Source organism: Lepidothrix coronata, unplaced genomic scaffold (assembly GCF_001604755.1).
Source record: "Lepidothrix coronata isolate B3197 unplaced genomic scaffold, Lepidothrix_coronata-1.0 Scaffold25, whole genome shotgun sequence".
Taxonomy (NCBI): Eukaryota; Metazoa; Chordata; class Aves; order Passeriformes; family Pipridae; genus Lepidothrix; species Lepidothrix coronata.
In genome coordinates, this window is record NW_016690205.1 from 3,943,474 (window position 1) to 3,956,821 (window position 13,348).

The 13,348-nt window shown below is 47.0% G+C and overlaps 1 protein-coding gene across 2 annotated transcripts in view; it reads right to left on the minus strand.

Moving 5' to 3' along the window:
• Positions 1 to 7,258, minus strand: part of CTBP2 (C-terminal binding protein 2) — a 70,217-nt gene extending 62,959 nt beyond the window's left edge. Inside the window, exon 1 of one of the 2 annotated variants that reach the window (XM_017809184.1) lies at positions 7,223 to 7,258. The gene's annotated coding sequence lies outside the window, so the exon portion shown is untranslated. Of the gene's footprint in view, positions 1 to 7,218 lie in introns of both variants that reach the window. The other variant, XM_017809185.1, reaches the window with a different exon arrangement.
• Between the last annotated feature and the right edge of the window lie 6,090 nt (positions 7,259 to 13,348).

The window sequence follows — 13,348 nt, forward strand, 5'->3', positions numbered from 1 at the left end:
GCAGAGAAAAAAGCAAGCAGGAGACACACAGAGATAATGACAGGGGAGGGAAGCGGACAAAGGAGACGGCACAATGCAGGAGGAACACTCTGGGAACACTCTGTCATCCTTCCTCCCTGCGCCGGCACATCCTTAAGTGTGATGCTCTCTAAAGCCCTGGCACGACCGTAGGGGAGGAGGGGAGCACATGGAAGGGAAGAGACAGACAACACAAACCTTCTGGAGATGTTTTTTTGGATGTCTTCTTTTAAAGAACAATCAAACAACATGGGAAACTCACAGCATCAAGACATGATTAAGCCAAAAAGTCCAGCACAAACCAAAAATGGATTAGACATTTACATAGATAAATGTTTAATAATTTAATAATTAATAAAACAAACACAGATTTTATTACCTCAAAATAAAATTGTGTTTGTTTGTTTTTAGTGTTTTGGTTTGTTTGTTTTTGTTTGGTTGGTTTTGGTTTTTGTTTGTTTTTGTTTGTTTGTTTTTTGCTTGTTTGTTTTTTTTAATAATGCCTGAAGGATGTAAACCTCCAGACTTGGGAAGAGGAATCACACAGTTCCTGTGTGGCCAGAGTTTAGACTTCTCCCTCTCCATTAAACATGCTCAGCCATTCCACGGGAAATAGGATGCTAGGGGGGAAAAAAAAAAAGGTTTTTTCCCAATTTCTGGGAGAACTACCTTGCCTGTAAATCACATCTTGGTGCCAGGCACTGTGCTGGGTGTGGCTCAATAGAGTTAATTTTCTTCATGGTAGCTAGTGTGGGGTGGTGGTTTGGGCTTGTGCTGGAAACAGGTTTGATAATCCAGGGATGTTTTTGTTATTGCTGAGCACACAGAGTCAAGGCTTTCTCTGCTTCTCACACTGCCCCACCAGCAAGGAAGCACAAGGAGTTGGAAAGGGACACAGCCAGGACAGCTGACCCCAGCTGACCTCAGGGATATCCCAGAGCATATGGTGTCATGCTGAGCATGTGGAGCTGGGGGAAGAGAAAGGATATTCGGAGTGATGGTGCTTGTCTTCCAAAGTCACTGCTGTGCATGACACAGCCCTGCTTTCCGGGGGATGGCTGAACTCCTGCCTGCCCACGGCAAGTCAGGAATGAATTCCTTATTTTGCTTTGCTTGCACGCAGACTTTTTGCTTTACCTACTGAATTGTCTTTACCTCAACCCACGAGTTTTCTCACTCTTACCCTTCCGATTCTCTCTCCCACCCCACAGGAAGGAGGGAGGGAGTGACTGCATGGGACTGATGTGCCGGCTGGCATTAAACCACAGCAGTCTCCCAGCAGCCTTTATCCCTCCTCCAGGACACTCAGCACCCTCAAAACGGTGAGGGTAGGACTCTAGCTGCAAAACCATTAATAACTAACTTTAATGCTTTTACAAGTTATTACCATGATTTTGCTGCCGCGGAGCGTGCAGTGATGTTTTGTATTAAGGCTTCTCCATGGGAATGCCTGGATGATGCTGTGGGTAGCAATAAGTGTTACTGGTCTGGGTGACTCACTTCTTTTTCTGCCCAGAAACCTAAGAACCAAAGCCTTGCCCCTCCACTGCCTGCCTGGTGCCTTCCCCTGAAAACTGCTGGGGCAGGTGCCCTCCCTGGGTGCAGAGAGAGCAGTGATGCAGCAGGTTAAATGTGTTCATGGAGAGCCAGCACTCCCATGTGAGCACCTGCTGGTGGCACATAAAGAGCTCCTCTGCTCCTCACTGTACAGAAAAGGAGAATAACACCCTGAACAAGTCTTGTGCTGGAAAACTGGTAGCAATTTTGAGGAACTTGCTATTATATGAGTGAACAAAATGTACCATAACGGCATATGAGCCTGCACATCTGCTGCTAAATTAAACACGGCACATAATGATGCAGACCACATCTTAAAACATTATGCAACGAGATACAGACTGTGCTAAAATAATGAGGCTTCAAAGAAGACACAGAGAGCCTGATCCTGCATTCCTTACAGCCCTTGAAAGTCACGGCGCGGATCCCTCATCAGTTCTACTCCATCAAAGCTACTTGTTGAGTCAGGAAAAGAAGAATCACAATTAAGTATAGGTGCCCTTTGAAGGGAAAGAAGACATATGGGTGTGCAGCATTTTCCTTCCTCTCTACCTTAATGATGCATAAAGCATGAGACAGGTTTTTGTTTGGAAGTGAATTTTTAAAAAAAGTTCCATTAAGAATTATATTTCAGGTTACAAATTGCTCTCCAGATTGGGTTCTCAGCAGCAAGACAGATGTTATGAAGACGCACTGAAATGAAAATATTTAACTAGTCACAATAGCCATGGCACAAAAAAAAGGAGGGAGTGTGATACCTCTTTTCTTTTCAGCTTTTTTTAGCCATTTTAATTTCCAACATTAGTGATTTTCACTTGACTTTGAGAAAAGAAGATCCAGACAGGGTCCCTTGTCAGGCAGTATCAGCCCTCCACAGATCCTCTGTGAGTTTTCAAGTAGAACTAGGAAATACCAGAACTGGCACTCCTTTCATTCCTAAAGCTAAAATACAAACAAACAACCCAAACAGGCAGCAAGAAAATTGCTTTAAAGAAAATAACTGTCATCTCTCTTTCTGGCATCAGAAATGAAGCAGGTCGATGCTCTGCTCACCCTGCACCGACAGCCTTCAGGGGCTGGTGGTGGGCAGAACAATAACCAGGAGCTGAACCCAAATTATCCACTTAGCTTTGAGAGTGCCTAATCCATTTGCTAATTAATCACGGGCCTCCTTCAGCCTCTCTTATCTTGTTTTTTTAAGTATCCGACGGTGATAAAATGCACACTGATATTGCCATACACATAACTGGCTGAAAAACTACCCTTAACTTTTCAAATGAAACAACAGGAAATTATACATAAATAAGCTTGCAGTCCCTGCCATACTGGAAAATAAAATCCTGCTCTACATTTTACCAGAATTCCTTAAATTACTCATTTTTCATGTGCACTAATTGCAAAGGTTAACACGGAGTGTGGTGAACCTGCGCCGTCTGCTTGTCTGGATAACCAAAAGCTGTTCTCTACTCAAGCCATTAGTTGCTCATCTACCAAAATCAGAACAGCAGATTAGAAATCCTGAGAAAAATGAGTATTTGCCGGTTTGTTGGGTGAGTTATGCAGTTACTTGTCCATTAGAGGGCATTTCATACTGCAGAGTGAAGCACCCGGCACAGAGCTTGGGAACAGCATCACTAACCCCATCTGGAGCTGCTGCAGAGTAGTTTCTGTCGACTCTCATTTAGTAATTGCCACTTTGCAACCTTTCCATATGCTGTATATAGATGAGCAAGCAAGAGCAAGGACAAGAGGAAAATAAGATGAAATAGCTATGAAAAAAGTCCTGGTTAAATAAACCCTTTGGTGCACAGCTATTGTTGCTTCCAAGGTTTGGTTTTGTTCAGTTCACTTTTCACCCCCCAACTCTAACACAGCAGACTTCACCCTTTTTACTCTCATAAATAGTACTTTATGTTTTACGTTCTGAAAATGAATAAATGAGAAAAACTGCAAATTGTGCCATGGCACCATTACCTATCTCTGGAGCTAGAGGGGAGAGCTCAGCCATCTCCGGAGCTGAACAAAGGCAAATCCAGCTTCCTCAGTGCCAAGGGGTAGGACATGGCCACTTACCTTCAGACATCTCCTTCTAGTTCCTACTAATACTGCTAAATGTGAACTTTAAACTGTTTTCAGCTTCTGCTGGCCAGGAAACCACACAAAGCCACCCACTCCCCTGCTTCAGTGGTTTTCCTTTCTCCATCTAAATGCAAATCAAATTAGGAAAGAGATAGTATCTTGCTATACATCTCCAAATATATGTATGTTTGTAATCAGGGTGGCCAAACTTCCTGAGTACGAACCGCACACCAAAATCTTCCTGTGGCCAGGAGCCACATCCTCCCAACCTCCACACCCCCTCCCTCCACGCATCCCCCCTGTGTCCCTGTGAAGCCTTGTGTTTCTCCCATTCCCGTGACTCTGTGCTGCTGATCCCCCAGTCTCGCTTAGCTCACTGGTTTCAGGCTGGCAGCACCCAGCACTCCTGCCTTGCAGGATTTATTAAACAACTGTATGTAGTATACTCTTCCACAGTGCTCACAAGTTACTCCTGAATTCCTCCTCAACATAAAGTTCAAAACAGCAAGTGCAGCAGTACAAAGACCACCCAAACCACCCCGGGTATCAAGGCTTTCCTTCGGGTGCCCAAGCTCAAGGACCAACACTACAACCAAGACCACTTGTCTTTGAGACTCTCTTGAGTCCTTGGTTCTGTACTGCTCCTAATTAAAAGAAATAATAAAAGAAGCAACTAGATGAGTGCATCCTTACAAGCCAAGTCGTGGAATACTCAGGGAATACAGTGTTCTGAGTTGTAACCAGGTGCTGCCACATCGGCTTGATGGGACAAGAACTTGAAAGCACCCACATTCTGGCCAGGACAGCCCACCAACAGACTTACATGACATACATGTAGTGTCTCCAAGCCTGGAATTCTACTCATCATTCCTAAATTCTTCCATAATCAGGATCAGAGAATCAAATCTTACATGAACAGTCAAGCGGCTCCAGGGATGAGCAGCAACAAAGGATGTTCTCCCTGGGCCGTGTCCCACAGTGACCAAACTACTGCAGGGCAATGGCTGTGTATCATGGGAGGTACCTGGGTGGCCTCAGCCCAATTCCTCATCCCAGGAAAGATCACACCAGGCCCCAGTTGAGGGCCTGAGGAGGGATTTAAGCCCAGCAGGAGATTCCATCATTCAGGTGCTCACCTGAAGAGCAGAGGGGAAGCCCCTCATGCCCCAGCTGCACCATGGTCCAGGAGACTCAGCCCACCTCCAGCACACTGAACCCCCCCATACAGTACAAACTCCTCGTGTTTCTCATCATGTCCCAGACATCTCAAGCCTTTTTTCCCAGTCAAATCTCACAGAGCCTGTTCTGGGACCGCTGCCTTGACAGGGAATAGTGAAGAGGCAGTGATACTCTTCTGTCTCCAGGAAATCTCTGGAGTTATAGTTTGCCCTTATCTTAGTGCTTATATTTACAAGCCACTCTTACATAAAAAGTCCTCATCTGCATTGACTTATTTAGCAACATGAAATAAAATAGCCTGAAGCTATTCATGTTGCTTAACATACTTTTTTTTTTTAATGTAGATGATGCTCTGTGTAAAGGAATATTCAAAGCGGAAAACTCTGTTTTGTTTGTAACACTTATTACTATCACTGAAGAAAATATGTTCTAACAAGTCTCTGAAGGGGGAAACACGTGTAATACCTTTAACAGCTCAGCTAATTCATCTTTTGCTGTCCAACTGCTGGCAAAATCTCAAATGGAAACTCTCAGAATAGAAACGTGGAAAACCCCGTTTCTCTTGGTCCGAGACCTGTTCCCACTACACAATCTCTTTCCATCGGAGTGAGTCCTGTTTGTTTTCAGCACACAGCAGCTTTACTCGACAAAAAAAAAAAAAAAAGAGAGTTCAAGAGTTCAAGGCTATGTCTCCATTCAGGCGTACACCCACAATGCGAACCGGGCTCTCCGGCCTGTGCTGGAGGCATTCCTCTCCCCTCCACCTACCCACAAAAGGGCCTTGTCTGAGGGAAATGAGAAATGAAGGAAGGGGCAGGATGCTAAGAATGGCAGAGAGGAGAAGAGCCCAGCCAGGTGTTGGGGCATCAAGGACCACGGAGGGCTCGGATCAAGAAACGGGTTGGTGACAAGGATGGAGGGTGGCTTTTGGAGTAATCAAGAGTCTGGGGAGCCCTGGGGGATCCGCCTGCAAAACCCATGCTACAGACAATACTGAGCTCCACGGGGTCAGGCACAGGCACAGTCAGGATGGAAATGTGGGAGTGTTTCCATGAAGTCCCGTGGGAAAGAGCTCGTTGGGATGCGAGGTGGCTCTGGGACACCTCTGCCACGAAACGCTGCCTCCTCCCTGCTCCTCCCATCCCTCCATCCCTGGCTCTCCCTCGCTGCTCTTGCAGCATCGCTCACACGGAGTGAAGGGAGAGGAAAGGATGGAGCCAAGTGAGCAGAGAGAGGTTTAGATAACAGTAATAAATAAAATGAAATAATTCTCCCGCCACTAACCTTTAGTCAGAGTATCCTGTGCAAGCACCAGGTTTGCATAATCTACACATCTTTCTTCCTTGCCAGCTCGCTGTAGCAGGGCAATTTTGGGGTTTAGCAACACTCAGGTTATTGACCTAAATTTATACAGGCTCATCTGGAGCCATAACGGTCCATTGTGTGCCCAGGCCAGCTCGGGACGCCTTAATACACAGATTATTGATGCAATGAACTGTGACGGCTCCTATAGAGCCGCGATGGTTTATTGTAGCAACACCTACTCGGGTCCCTTTAATGCGCAGATCGGTGACACAATAGAAAGAAACGGCCACTGCTTCGGGATGCATTATCCCACGGATCACTGACGTGACAGACCGCAGAGGCTTCAGCCTCCTGCCTTCATGCAACCAGCAGCAAACACTTCCCAAATCCTGGGGAAGAGGGGGGGTGGATGGCTGTGAGGTGCAATGTGGGGACGCTGCCCCCCTCACCCACCCAAACATGTCACAAGGTGACATTCGGAGGAAGCAATCTGCTACTGAAAATAAGGATTTATAATGAAAGCACTGGTGGGACCAAACTTTTAGCAAGAACAGCCACAGGCCTGCATTATAGATCAAGGCTAAAATCCTGTATGAGAAATACATGGAAATTAGCCAGAAAAAAAAAATCGGAGTCCAATTTTCAGCATTAAAAAAAAAAAAAAAAAGGAAAACATTTTACGTTCCAAGAGATTGCGAAGAAGCGAGCGCAATAGGAAAGTGCACAAATATCTCTACTTCTCCCTTCTTTTCCTCTTAAAAACAAAAATAATCTTAGGAGGCTATGAGCTAAGCACAGTTTAAAGGAAGTCACTTGTGCAGGGAGACCTCAGGCTGAGAAGAGGAAAATTAAGACATTAACACTAACCAAGTGTTCACAGCCTCCTCACAAACATCAGCGAGCAGTTCAAAAAGCTGCAGCTGGCTTTCCACTATCGCCTGCATCTTCCCCACCATTTACCAGGAGCTTTTTTTAACATCGGTGACACTTCACATTCAAAACTGTGGTTAAAAATAGACCGTTGGTCCTCCCCTTTTAACCCCGCAAATTCCCTCCCCTCCTTTCCGCCTCCCCGCACACCCACTGGTCTCTCCTGCTCCTCCTGCCCTGTCAGCAGCCACGGGGTGATGGAGGGGTGAGGGGGGGCCTGCCCAGCTGCAACTCATAGAATCATGGAATCACAGAACAGTTTGGGTTGAAAGGGACCTCAAACACCATCTTGTTCCACCCCCTGCCATGAGCAGGGACACCTTCCACTAGACCAGGTTGCTCCAAGCCCTGTCCAATCTGGCCTTGAGCACTTCCAGGGTTCCCCCACTGCTCCCCAGGATGTCAACCAACCCTGGGAGAACTCTCTCTCATTTTATCCCAAAGTTGGCAGCTTTATTTGCAGGAATGAAGACAATGGCTCTACTCTGTATCTTGATTTCCCTTCCTACCTGCTTTTGTAGACAATGTGAATGTAAGGTTTCTTTTTTTTTTTAAAAAAAAAGCACCCAACACTAATGTTTTCTCTCTGGCCTTAAACCCTGCAATCGACAACTCAACCGTGAGTGTAGAGAAAGAAATTCCTTTGTTATCCCCTAGCTACTTAAATGCTGAACCTTCAAAACCTCCTCGGGAGACAGGCCTGGTGCACGGCTGCCACTACTACAAGGAGCCCTGCACAAGAGAGACTCGAAAATCAATATCCTTCACCCAACTTATCAAATTTACCGAGGACATTTATACAGTATAATTAAATAGAAAAGAGATACAAATACAAAAGAGTATTTGCACGGCACTGAATAGCAATTGCATTAACTCTGGGACAGAGAACACTTCGACGAAAAGGAGGGAAAACACCATATATCAACCAAAGAAGCTGCAAAAAGCACGGGGAAGGTCTCTGTTCTCATCACTCACAGGGAATGTTTAGCACTTCAGTAAAGACATCCACAAAATAAACATCAGCACACACACCTAAGGCATTTCTGCAGGTCCTGGTCAGTCAGCCAAAACAACGCCATCGGAATTACACTGGTGATGGAAATGGTCCAAAACACTCAGTCACCTCTCAGACTCATGTAGGGTCTCCAGCATGTTGGGGCACTTCCCCCTCAGTGGTGTGGAAGCAAAGCAGACACTATTATGTTGCTTTTCAGCATATGAATGTACCAAGAAAAATTGATTTTGCCCAGTAATCCACTTGGTAAGTCAGGGATGCTTTCCACAACCAGCAGCCGCCTCTGCAGACTGGCAAGATAAAATCTTCTCTGCAAGGTTAAACCTGGGAAAGGCTGACTGCCAGTGCAGGACAGACTGAAAACACCGTGGAAAAGGAAAACTAGATTATGTGGCTATTTGTTAAACAATTCTTCTCACAAGGGTTGTGTTACAAGCTTTTTGTGAGCGCTCCTTGCTTTCAGGTAGAGCTAGAGAAGCTGGCTTCTGGATCCAAGTCCCTGCAGGCAGCAGGGAATACTGCTGTGGATGTAACATCTCTCTGGTAACAGGGACCTTCATATCGCCCGCCCAGTGGTGTTGGACACACGCTTGGGTCTGAGTGCTGATGAGTAAAAGGCAGGTGTGTTTGCAAAGGCACCCAGATGCAGGTTTGCCTTCACTTCAGGCTCAAAGGTTTAATCTCCAGGGCTGCCTGCAGCAATTAGGCAGTGTCTAATTACACTGACCAATAAAAACCAATATACAAGATGGGCAGGATCCCTGCACGCTGCTCCCCCACTGCCAGGCCCCCCCGAGGGGAATCTCAACCATCCACTTTGCAATATACTCATGGGGAAGAGTGGGGATCAGGTTAAAGGCTTCTTTGTTGCCTCTCTTGTGTCTTTTTTCGTTAATGTGAATCACACTCCACTCTATTTTGAGCAATCCTTTATTAAAAATGCCTGTGAGTCATTTTCTCTAAGCTTGAAACTATAAAAATGGTAATGTTTGGGTAATAGGAGTTTTTAAGATTTCGCATTCTTCTCTTTTTGATGGAACAGGGAAAGGAGGGTAACCTGACTCACAGGAAGAGGGTTTTTTTCCCCTTGTCCTACACAGACATGCTGCTCTTGGATAGAAATCACAACTCGTGGAGTAAAACTTCTGAATATCCTTCACTAAATTAGATGGAGAGTACTAAAAGAACAAACACAAATTATCTCTTTAGGAAAAGGTAAAAAAAAAACAACAAATGACAACCTGGGAATCTCTATCAATTTATGTTCAGCATGGTATTAAGGAAGAGCCTATAAAGGTAAATCCATGAACTTTAAATTAACATAAATTCCTTTCCAGATGGCATAATGCAATAACTGAAAATCATACTGGTGATTATTCATATCTCCAATGTCCCCCACCTGAAAGGTAAAGCAGACCAAAAGGATTAGGAAGAAATCCTTCCCTGTGAGTGTGGTGAGGCCCTGGCACAGGTTGCCCAGAGAAGTTGTAGCTGCCCCATCCCTGGAAGTGCCCAAGGCCAAGTTGGACAGGGCTTGGAGCAACCTGGGCTAGTGGAAAGTGTCCCTGTCCAAGGCAGGAGGTTTGGACTAGATGGTCTTTAAGGTCTCTCACAACCCAAACCCTCCTGGGATTCTAGGATTTGCCCTATGAACTGGATGCCACTAACCCAGGAACACAAGCACAGCAGAGCAAATAAACTGACCCACAAGCACCACAGTGGGGCTTTTTTCATCCCACACATGGAGACACCTCACCCTGCCTGATGACATCAGATGAGATACTACTGCCATGTCAACTTTGCAAAAAGACCTTTCACCAACAGTGAAAGGTCTCCAGCAAATTGATGGCACACACACACCAGTCAGCTCCATCCCCTCACTGCAGAGCTTGTTCCCATGGTCTGCAGGCAGGACTGCCAGAAGAACACAGGCTCTGCCCAGGAGACCCAGCACAGAAACCACCTTTAGCTGTCTCCTGGATGCACTTGGCATCTCTGATATTCTTGGACACACAAGTCATGGTCAGACTTGAAGGTCCCTTGGCCCAAAGCAAATTAGAAGCACCACAAACAGGGGCAAGGGTGATGGACTTACTGCTCCAGCTGCGGGGTTGCAGGTCCAACCTGTGTGAGGATTGCCAGGGAAATATTATAAAGGGAAACTCACTTCCCCCGGTTGCCTGATAGAGGCCATCAGAGGAAACATCTGCCATCCTCCACAGAGGACAAAAATGAGGAGGAAGTGGTTGGTCCATCCAGAGAAAAGAAAGTAAGAAACATTAAAGGCACACGGGTCCTGACCAAGGCAGGAGACTCACTTCTGCAGGCAGGTCTCAGCAAAACCAGTTAAAAAAGCAGTTTTATAGAGTGCCGAGTATGAAAACGGCAGCAGCCCACTTGATGAGGTCAGGGACTGAGGTGGCCTATGGTACTTGTAAGAGAAAACATCTGTTGGTGTTAAAAGGTCAGCAGGAAATGAACGCTATTTACTTTGTCCTTACTGGTTGGGCCACCGCTCCTCGAAAGAGAACCACACAAGGCTCAGGTCAGCAGTGTTCCCGTGGCAGCCACCCCACTGACTGCCCACCTTCATGTCCCCTTGGTGCACCCAGGAACCTTCCAAGTAATCCTTGGCAGGAGGATCAGGACGGTTCTCCCCTCGGCAGACCCCGGGGGGCCTCCCTCTCCTCCCTCCCTCCTCGTGGGCCACCACCCCGCACGCTTCAGGGAGGGAAAAGTCCTTCGCACCGGCTCGGGAACAAGCCGTTAAAATAAATCCGTCAACATAAAAGCGAAAAAACAAGAAGTTTCTTCTGAAAAACAGGAAGTGTTAGGTACAGAGCGGCTCAAAATAGCGCCGGCTCCGTTTGTTGACAAAACACGGGTCCCAAGGGGTCGTGCCTTTCTGTAATTTTTTGTTTTTCCTGCGGACAGCCAGGCTCACCTCCACGGCTGCCCGGGGGCTCTCCTACACTCTGCCATGGGCTGGCACTGCTTCCCACTGTCCGCCGGAATGGGTCATGGAGGGCGATGGCCACAGGCCTGGCCATGCTTCCTGTGTGCCGCACGGGGCTCCCACAGGAAACCCTGATGGAAAACAGCCCCTGGCGTGAATCAGGGCTCGCTCCAACACACAGAGGGAATATTTAAGGCTGGCACCCCCCCATTAAAACTCAGACTGAAGTTTTAAGCATGTAGGAAACCGGTTTCAAATTTTCCCTCACTGGCTCTTCACGTGTAGGAAAGCGCAGTGCTGGTCAGGCAGGAGGAGCCACTGACACCTAAGGACGAGCTTGAAATGATAAGGCTCTGATCCCAAGCCCTAGGCCAACAAAAAATTCCCAACGAAGAAATTACAGGATGACATCTTCTGCAGAACAGAGGAGGGAGAAAATTTTACACTCTAGCTTTCCATCAAGGCTGTGTGACATTTTCCCATTGCTCAGTAACTTGCCAGTTCAGGCTCTGCCTCTTCTTCCCCACAATCACAGAATCACAGAGTGGTTTGAGCTGGAAGGGACCTTAAAGCTCATCTCGTTCCACCCCACTGCCATGGGCAGGGACACCTTCCACGAGCCCAGGTCGCTCCAAGCCCCATCCAACCTGGCCTTGGACACTTCCAGGGATGGGGTAGCCACAGCTTCTCTGGGCAACCTGTGCCAGGGCCTCACCACCCTCACAGGGAAGAATTTCTTCCTAACATCAATATAATCCTGCCCTCTGTTAGTTTGAAGCTATTGCCCCCCATCCTACCACAATCTACCTTGTCCTCCTGATTTAGTCTGCAGAGGTAGAAAGTAGCACTATTTTTTTGGTCTTAATTTAAAAAAAAATCCAACAGAATAACACTCTCAGGTGATCTAACATAGACTAAAATGACTGTACTGAAAAGCAGGATGAGATACTATCCCTTTTCACACCCCCTGGTCTACAGACCAAGGCTGCCCCCGAGCCCTGCCTGCCTTCTCCTCACACACCACACCAGACACGAAGGGGCCCCTATCATGAATAGCTAATTATTGGACCACATTAAATTATTACTCAAATTAAGATTTGTGGGTTTTCCCCTCGCCTAACAATACGCCTTTGAGAGCAGCACTGCAAATATACTGGAGCAGGAGCAGCAGTCTAGCTCCATGTGCAATTAGGCCAGCATGTGGATCTTATTGCTCCTAAGGACTCTTATTTGATTTCCCGCACCACCAACTGGTGAGAAGTTTTCAAGTCTATATAGAGAAGAATTAGATCACTCTTTGGGGTGGTCGCATCTGGGCTTGGAAAACCAGATGGAGAGCGTTTTTCCAAGTGCTTTGTAATTGAAGCAGCCACCAAGTTGCTAAGGAGCAGGCAAATACAATCACTGCTCTGGGGCACCCGCAGCAGCGCCGGGGCCGTGTCTGCCAACACTCGTACACACCATCTCCGGTGCCAGCAGGGAAGAATGGTCACACAGGATGGGGTTTATGGAATATCCTCGTGAGCAGGGACCTACTGCTAGTGTGCAGGAGCTCTGTGACTTCTGAACATAAACATCTGCATGGTACCACCTAAGGAACCCGGGAGGCGGATTTCTTCAGTTCCCTAAAAATGCAAAGCTCACAAGAGTAGGCTGTGAAAATGGGGAATGAAGGGGAGGGAGAGGAACAACGGGTGGGAGCAATAAGGAAACTTCAGCATTTCAAAGCACAGAGAACCAACCAAATGGAGAGATGGTCACCATGTGTGACACCATGTCTTGCAGGCTGATGGACCCTGTGATGGGATAAGCCATCTCCGTAATGGCCAGGCAGGGCTTTGAGAGTGATTTGTGCTGGCAACTAGGTCCTGGCTCTGCACCAGCATCAGACATACCCATGGATCATTCCTTCCCTGAGTAGGGACTGAGCCATGAATGCTGCCCTTCCTGGGGATCAGGAAGGTGCATCTCAGAGAGCACAGGATGGTCATAAGTCTTTCCTAATCAAAACATGTTTTGTATTCTGAAGTGAGAGAGGGATGAAGTGTTTTAATCAAAGCTTGGCCAGCAGCATTTCATATGCACACAGAGATCTGCAGCCTAATCACAGAATGGTTTGAGTTGGAAGGGACCTTAAAGATCATCTCATTCCAACTCCCTGACATGGGCAGGGACACCTTCCACTAGCCCAGGTTGCTCCAAGCCCCATCCAACCTGGCCTTGGACACTTCCAGGGATGGGGCAGCCAAAGCTTCTCTGGGCAAACCTGTGCCAGGGCCCCCACACCCTCACAGGGAAGGATTTCTTCC